Source organism: Cavia porcellus, unplaced genomic scaffold (genome assembly GCF_034190915.1).
Source record: "Cavia porcellus strain 051 isolate PalLab524CR breed Dunkin Hartley unplaced genomic scaffold, mCavPor4.1 scaffold_11, whole genome shotgun sequence".
Lineage (NCBI taxonomy): Eukaryota > Metazoa > Chordata > Mammalia > Rodentia > Caviidae > Cavia > Cavia porcellus.
In genome coordinates, this window is record NW_026947494.1 from 63886837 (window position 1) to 63895453 (window position 8617).

The 8617-nt window shown below is 40.0% G+C and overlaps 2 pseudogenes; one reads left to right on the forward strand and one right to left on the reverse strand.

Annotated features, from left to right (window-relative positions):
• The first annotated feature begins 3979 nt into the window (after window positions 1–3979).
• LOC100727616 (cell division cycle-associated protein 7-like) lies at window positions 3980–5112 on the forward strand (annotated as a pseudogene).
• Window positions 5113–7028: 1916 nt separating this feature from the next.
• Window positions 7029–7548, reverse strand: LOC111756307 (glucosamine 6-phosphate N-acetyltransferase-like; annotated as a pseudogene).
• Between the last annotated feature and the right edge of the window lie 1069 nt (window positions 7549–8617).

The following is an 8617-nucleotide window of genomic DNA, read 5'->3' on the forward strand; positions in this document are numbered from 1 at the left end:
AAAGATAACAAGTGAAGCAAAGAAATAAATCCATAAGGCAAAAGAGATAATCAGAAACAATCTGTTATGTAAAAAAATGATAACCTTAATTAAGGAATTGCTCAGCATAGATAGAGAAGATATAGATTAAAAAATATATAGGAGCATAGGAAAATGATGGAAACTTTTCATGAAAAATATGGAAAGAAATAGAATGCATAGGGGCTAGAGATTTAGCTCAGTGGCATAAGTGCCTGCCTTGCAAGCAGGCAGTTGTGAGTTCAATCCCTGGTACTGATAAAAAGGAGAAAGACAAAAAAAAAAAAAAAGAAATAGAATGCGGGGGCTGGGGGTTTAGCTCAGCGGCATAAGCACCTGCCTTGCAAGCAGGCGGTCATGAGTTCGATCCCTGGTACCGATAAAAATGAAAAAGACAAAAAAAAAAAAAAAGAAATAGAATGCATAAGACAGATTCAAAGAAATATCCAGGAAATTCAAGATTCCATTGAAAGCTGGAAAAACTGTTTGAATGAAACTTAAGATAGATTTTCATACCTTGAAGACAAGATCACTGCTAGCAATCATGAATGGAAATCTTTCTTAAAAAAAAACAACGGACCATGAAATAACAATTCAACAGCTCCAAGGCAAAGAAAAACAATGTAAACTGACAGGTATCAATGAAACTGAAGGAGTCAACAAAATGACATAAAAACATATTTTCACAAGTAATAGCAGAAAAATTTCCCAAGCATGGGAACAGAATCTGATACACAGAGAAGTCAGGAACATAGAACTCCAAACAGTTATAACCAAAATAAATTTACATCCAGATATATAATAATCAATATCTCAGACATTAAGCACAAAGACAGAGTATCAAACCTGTTAGAGAAAAGAAACAGATTACTTATCAAGGAGAGCCCTTTAGAATCACAGCTGACTTCTCAATACAAACCCTCCAGTCAAGTATTTGACTGAGGTGAAGTATTTGAAGCCCTGAAAGAAAACAACTTCCAACCAACACTGATGTACCTTGAAAAACTACCTTTCAAAATTAATGGATAAACGAGATACTTTCATGACAAAGAACAACTGAAGAAATTCATAATCACAAAAACAACATGACAAGAGGTATTGAAGGACATTCTAGATAGGGATAAAATAACCACAATTCCTAGAACAACAGAAAGAAGACACTATCCAGGGCAAGCAACTAAACAAAGGAACAACAACAAGCAGGGAACCAACAACAAGAAAATAGCATAACAAAGATAAACCAATATATGTTAGTTATAATCATCAATGTAAATGACCTTAATTCACCAATTAAAAGAAACAAATTTTCAGAATAAATCAACACACAAGACTCTACAATTATTGTATGTAAGAAACACATATATAATTATTGTATATAAGAAACCCATCTAACTCAAAAAGAAACTCAAAGACCAAAAGTCAGAGGATGGGAAAAAATAGGCCATGCCACAGGAACCCAGAAAAATGCAGAGGTAGCTATTCTGTTAGCAGACAATGTGAACTTCAAACCAAAAATGATCAAAAGAGCTAAACAAGCTCATTACCTACTTGTTAGGGGAAAAAATTCAACAGGAAGAGATAAGAACCATATATATATATATATATATATATGTATATACTATTAAAAGATATGAAAAATTAAATATACAATAACACAGTTGTAATGAGGAAGCTTAAAAACCCATTGTCCCAAATCTCATTCTTATATACAGGTTAAGTATCCACAGTCAGAAAATCTAAAATCTGAAATGAATTTCAATGGAAATTGCATACCTGATCCCATAAGATAGGTTGCATCCAAAACATTGGTATACTAAAAATAGACAAAATTGCCTTCAGTCTATTGTATGAGTTTCCAAGCCCCAGACTGTGAACTGAAATTGATCTATAGCTTTTTGGGAACTGGGTGTCATGGCAGAACGTGAAAGGCAGACAAGCCACTGAAGCTTTATCTGCATTTACAGCTGCATTACCACCGGAGCACTGCCTCCTGTCAGATTAGCAGTGACATCTGATTCCCCTAGGGGTGCGGCTCCTGCTGTGAACTGTGCATGCTGGGGATCTACGTTGTATGCTCCTTATGACACTGTAATATCTGATGATTGTAGGTGGAACTGGGAAGGTGATGACAGCACTGGGAGGTGGCTACAAATACAGATTAGTATGAGCAGACTCAGATACCAAAGTATATCAACCATAGGAGACTCATTCAAGACCTGTCAGTGAGCAGTAAGTGATAATTAAGCTGCACTTGACGGTAGGCTTGTAATGATAGGTGAGTTGACATACTTCAATGGTACAGCTGCATTTGGTGGCCAGATTTAAACCAGAATCTGACACTCATTTTAGTCCACGTGCGGCCCACCCATTGTTTTACTATTTCCATCTGTGCCTCTTTCCCTCACTGCACTTAGTCACAATAAAATAAGTCTGCAAGTTAATCCTCGCTGCAATGAGTCAAAAATGTCACTGGGAAGCTTCTTTAAAAAGAGAGAAAGACCCAATGAGGAGAGAGTAAAAGACTCTAAGACTGCCAACAAAAAGAAACCTTCATTCAAGCGAAAATACCCAGGCTGCAGCCGCCCCAGGATGAGAACCACCAGCAACTCCTGAAATCCCCGCCATGTTGGAAGTTAGGGCCCTGGGAAACCAAGCAACCAGCTCACCTCCCTGCTAAGTGGTAGTGAGCCTACCAGCACATGGGCTGAGAATCAAACATCCCACTTTCCCCTCAGCCCCATTAGCAAATGGGAGCCAGAGATCTGAGCATCTCTAGGGAAGCTGACCATATGCAATTTAGCAAATAAAGGGGATTTCCTTCTACCATCTCTTTGAAGGCAAATATTTTTACCACTGTTTTACTTTATTCTGATTAATTGTATTGCTCTATTCAATATTCTGTTTTGGTAAGTTGTATAATGTTCTGTATTTGGTTTGATTTTGCTGTATCTGATTGAAAGAACTACTATTGCGAAGATAATGAGATATACAGTGGTTACCTATCCCGGTAACCTGCTGTGAAGTTCTGTACCAATTTCATTACACTGTCTAAATTGGCTTTGTTCCATCTTGTTCTGTTGTATTTTACTACCGTCAAAACAATAAAAAAATTTAAAAAAGAAAATACTAAGAGTTTTATTAAAATTACATGTTATAGCCAGGCACCAAAAAGGTTGAAGATTTCTGGTATAAAGCATACATAAAACACACGTGAATGTTGATTTTGGTCTTGGGTCCTATCCCCAAGATACCTCATCATGTATTTGATGCTTGTGTTCTCTACAGTAACCTATTTCCCATTGCCTTAGAATTTGGTGAGCCTAGAACTCAGTGTCTGGGTCCTTTCAGGGGATGAAAAGGAAAAGGGTCAGGGCTAATTTTGTACATATTTAACTCTTTTTTTCATATAAACAGTTAAATATAACATGGATTGCAAAAGATTAGAACCATTAATAATGTATCTTAATTCCTCAACTTTAAAAAATAATTAAGATAAATAAAACAGAACATAGGCCAGTGACCAGAAAAATAGTACCACTGTAATCACATGAAATAGAAAAGCTATCATCGCTGGGTATTTAGCTCAGCGGCATAAGCGCCTGCCTTGCAAGTGTGCAGCCCTGAGTTCAATCCCCAGTACCGATAATTTTTTTTTTAAAAGACAAAAAAAAAAAAAAAAAGAAAAGAAAAGAAAAGAAAAGCTATCATCAACATTTTAAGGATGTGACAAATAAACAGCCAAACATTTTTAAATATTCCATACAATTTTGTAATATTCACAAAAACATTATCAAAAGAAAGGTTTCAGTACTCATAAAAAAAGAAAGGTAGAAGTTCATATGCTAAGAGTTGCTAATTCACGTTAAAATTACCCTAGTTTCCCTGTGGCACCGCAGCACGCGGCTCCTTTGTCTTTCCCTGTCTGAGCTGCGCAGCCTGAGGCCTGAGCGCTTGCCGCCACATGGAGGCTCGCTGCGCGCAGCAAAAGGATCTCAGAGTGAAGAACACAAAGAAATTCAGATATACGAAGTTGATTTCCATGGAAACATCGTCATCCTCTGATGATGACAGTTGTGAATTATCAGAAGCTTTGCTTCTGATAATTTTTGCAAACACGAGACCACAGGCAGCCCAAGGGCTGCAGGACCCGCAGCCAGGGCAGGTCCTCTAGCCCTCTTAGGGTGGCATGAATTTCCCAGTGCCAGTGCGTAGCATCAGGGCGACACCCGAAAAAAAGCCAGGGCACTCCCCAACCCCCAGAGAATTCTGCCACCATTTCCAACTCCGATTCAGAAGATGAAAGTGGCATGAACTTTCTGAAAAAATGGGCCTTAAATATAAAATAAAGCAAAGCCATGCTTGCAAAACTCATGTCAGAATTAGGAAGTTTTCTTGGCTCATTTTCTGGAAGACCTTCTGTCCTGGGCCCCAGATCAGTGCGTTCCCAGGCGCCCCTGAGGCGCACATTCCCAGGTGCGGCTTCCAGGAGGAACCCGGAGCGCAGAACCGGCTGCTTACCAGGTCCAGGTCTCGGATTCTGGGGTCCCCGAGCGCTCTCCCCGCTGAGGAGGAGGAAGAAGAGGAAGACGGAAGACCACAAGTACATGCTCGTGAGGAAAAGGAAGGCCTTGGATGCACTGGACGATGACATGCCGGGTCGTCGCCTGGGATCCACGACCCTTCCACATGTAATTCGTCCGGTAGAAGAGATCACAGCAATGAGTTGGAGAACATCTGTAGCAACTCCCGAGAGAAGATCTAAGATCGCTCACCAGGCTCTACCTGCCGTCAGTGCGGTCAGAAAACTATTAACACCAAAACAAACTGCAGGCACCCCGACAGCTGGGGCATTCCAGGCCAGTTCTATTGCCCTGCCTTCAGAATCGCTATGGGGAAGAGATCAGGGATGCACTGCTGGACCGGGACTGCCCACCTTGTCGAGGGATCTGTAACTGCAGTTTCTGTTGCCAGTGAGATGGATAGTGTGCAGTTGGGGTCCTTGAGTATTTAGCTGAATTCCATGGCTTTGGGGATGTGCATGCTTATTTGAAGAGTCTGAAACAGGAGTTTGAAATGCAAGTACATAAAACCTAGAAGATTAGCTGCCTGCTTTTCACATCCCACGTTTTCCTAGTTGAAGTTTCCAATTTTGTCATTGATTGAAACTTGAGTTCAGAATCGTGATGGTCAGTTTAATAAGACACGCAGTGCACGTTAATCCCATTAGATTTACAGGTGCTTCTAGAACATGGAAGGCAAGGTTTGCTAATGACACCTTGCCCTCTCACCACTTCTCTGTGACCCCTGTCCCCACCTCATAGTGTCCCCTCTATTTCCATTCGCCACTTAAGTTTCCAAATTCTTTTTTTGTTAATTGGTGCATGTGGGGGGGTGGTGCTGGGGTGGAATCCAGGGCCTTGTGCTTGCTAGGTAAGTGCTGTATCACTGAGCCACATCCCCAGCCCTCAGATTCTTTTCAAAGGACAATTGCTAGTGTATATTTGATTTAATCCATGTTGAAGTAGCTCTGGAACCTTCCCATAAACCCAAGCACTCAGAAGCACAGAAGTGTTAAATCACTGTTCAGTTGAATTCCAGAGATAAACTTACTAGCTTCTTTATACAGAAACAATGGGTATAATTAAGTTCATACTGATTGACTTTTTAACAGAATCAAGGCACTGGGTCTTACAACTATGTGGAAAAGTTAGGTAATTGTTGCAAAGTGGAGTGTATTTCTTAAGATGCCTCTCGGGAGAGCACAGAATGCTCCACAGTTGTGACTTGGTTGCCGAAGTCTAGGTGGCTTACATCGTCAGTCATCCAGAGGTTTGTGGGCAGCATTATGCTATGCTACTTAAAATTACTGTGGAAAAGACATTCTGGGGAATTTGGATGGTGAAAAATTCAGAAATAGTCTGATAGGAATCCTTAGCATGGAAGTTTAGACTCTTGGTATTAGTGACTAGTCTGGTTTTTTATGGTGTCTTAAAATTATCCCTGCCAGTTGCTGTGCAAACGGTTGAGGTTTTAAGTACTTTTATAACAATAAGTGCCTTTTTGGAGACGGCACCTTTCCACAGTTTGTTAACACAGTGTCTTTCAGTTTTGCTCTTGGCCTGTCTGCACATCATCAATCCCCTGCCCTTTCATAGTCAGCCCACGGGGTCCGGTTTTCCTGCCTGCCTAGCTGTTGCTCTGCCTTTGAGTTACAGCTAATTAGACCTTCAGACAATGAGTATAAATACGGCTTTTGATCTGTAATGCTTTACACAAAGGTTTTTATTTTAATAATAAACTGTTTCAGTTTTTAAAAATTACCTTAGTTTTGACCCTTATATTCACAGGTAGGTAATACTAGTAAGTAATATTTCACAGATAACATGTGTACTACTTTATGAAGAACTATGTAAATTTTTGATGAATAAAGCACTTGTTTTACTCTGAATCCTATCAACTTTATATTCTTTAAAATACTGATCAAGGGGCTGGGGGTTTAGCTCAGCAGCATAACCACCTGCTTTGCAAGTGCACAGTCGTGAGTTCGATCCCTGGTACCAAAAAAAAAAAAAAAAAAAAAAAAAAAAATGCTGATCAAGTTGTTTGCCAATATTAAGATGTGCAAATGTTGGGTGCATTATATTTAATCCAACTTCTTAAAATATGTGAGAAATGACACCCACAAGTGTATTTAGACAATGTCTCTTTGAAATAAAAATATTATGTGATACGAAACAGTCTTAATTAATTTTTTAAAAAAATGAGCAGAACTGTTCCTTGCTATTGATACTCTTTACTGCCAAGAAATTAAGCCAACCTTTAGAAAAACACAATGGGAGAAAAGATTCTAGTTAAAAATGTAATCATTTAGAGCCAGGTGTGGTGGCGCACTTCCGTAGTCTAAATGTCATTATACTTGGGATATTATACTGGGTTGTGTTCAGTTGTGTTGATGGAGGCCATTGGGTGGCAGCAACACAAGCTCCGTTAACCGTACCCTTAGGAGAATTTTAGTTTAGAAACATCCAGCACATGCAGTTTTCTTCAGATACTGCATATCCAAACTTTTTATAGAAACCAACGTCCTGTGATAGACATTCAGGCACAGTGATCTTGTAACAGTTCAGTTTCTTGCTTACCAAAGTAAGAGCCTACGATAACAATTCACCAATCCGCTTTCCTCTGCACTCATCACCTACCACAACATCTTCCTTCCTCTCAGCACGAGAATGGACGAATTCATGTTCGACTATCAGTGTTGGTGTAGCACATCTTCCACAACTATAACAGAGAATCATAACTGTTCAAGGTTAACAAATCCAGTCTGTCAGCTACTAAGTCAGCAGTACAAAGGGGCCTCCAAACCAAGCCTCCTCCAGGATGTGCTGGAGAAATGGGTGGCGCTGTATTCCAGCTCCAGTCCACTTCTCTGAGTTGACCTGGGTTGGACATATGTGCTTTGTCAGGTTTCTCCTTTCTAGTAAGGTCCGCAGAGGCCGGCAGTCTGTGCTCCCCGCCAGGCGGGACCATGGGGACTCTACCCGCTGATCCAGCTTCAGCGCCGGCCCCACCTCCTGCCCGCCTCTGCAGCTGGGAACTGCGGCCCAAAACTGCAGGGTCGATACCGCCGCCGCCCCACCCCTGCCCCTCTCTCAGGGCAGTGCTGCATCTTCAGGGCTGATGTTTAACTCTTTTATTAAATTCTTTTTTATTTTAAAGAGATTAAGACAAAAGAGGACATAACAAAGCAGATCAGCTCAGAACAATGCAAGTAACACAGCATTTTACCACAAAATAACCCATAATTAACAGTAACTACCATAATGTCTCTTTCTTTGAAATAGTTGAGCATAGCTTCATATATGATAGTATCAAACATAACAAAACAGTATAAAACCATTCAAGAGAATGAAAGCATTGCAGGGCTTTCAGAACCAAGTAGCAGAGAACGAACAATGGCTACTATATTATCTCATTTTCCATAGAAAATTTGTTTATACTATCACACATAATAGTATCCAATAAGATATAACAGGATAGAACCAAAGGAAACAGAAAAACAAAAGCACAGTGTTCAACTCTTAACAGCTCTCTCTAATCCTTCAGGTACTTCCAATTTATCAGGGGCAGTTCTGGCTTTTACCCTCATTAAATGTAGGCTGCACCATAGAGCTCAAATTACAGTCAACAAATCAGTGCACTGTTACAACTTTTAGCAGAATACATTAATGCAATAAATCCAAAATTCTTGGTAAGTACACCTCTATCAACACATTTAGCCCTATATTTATTCTCTTTGATCAACTGCCCTTAGGACTCATTTACCTGCATACTCACTAGTTTCTGCCAATACAACCGTAGCAAAAGATTGCAATTATTTTGAAGAGTAAGCTATTTCTTCCTGAGGTAGACTTTGCACTTGCCTCTGGAAAACACTAGGTGTGGATCTTGTGGCAAAAAGTCTCAGAGGAAGCAGACACAGAGGAGAAAGAGCACCTTCTTGCCAAACCACTGTTTCATATTAAAAATATGACAGATTATTCCCCCCCCAAAAAAACAGTGCTAGCTTTCTCAAACAGAGGGAAACAAGCCGGGAGAT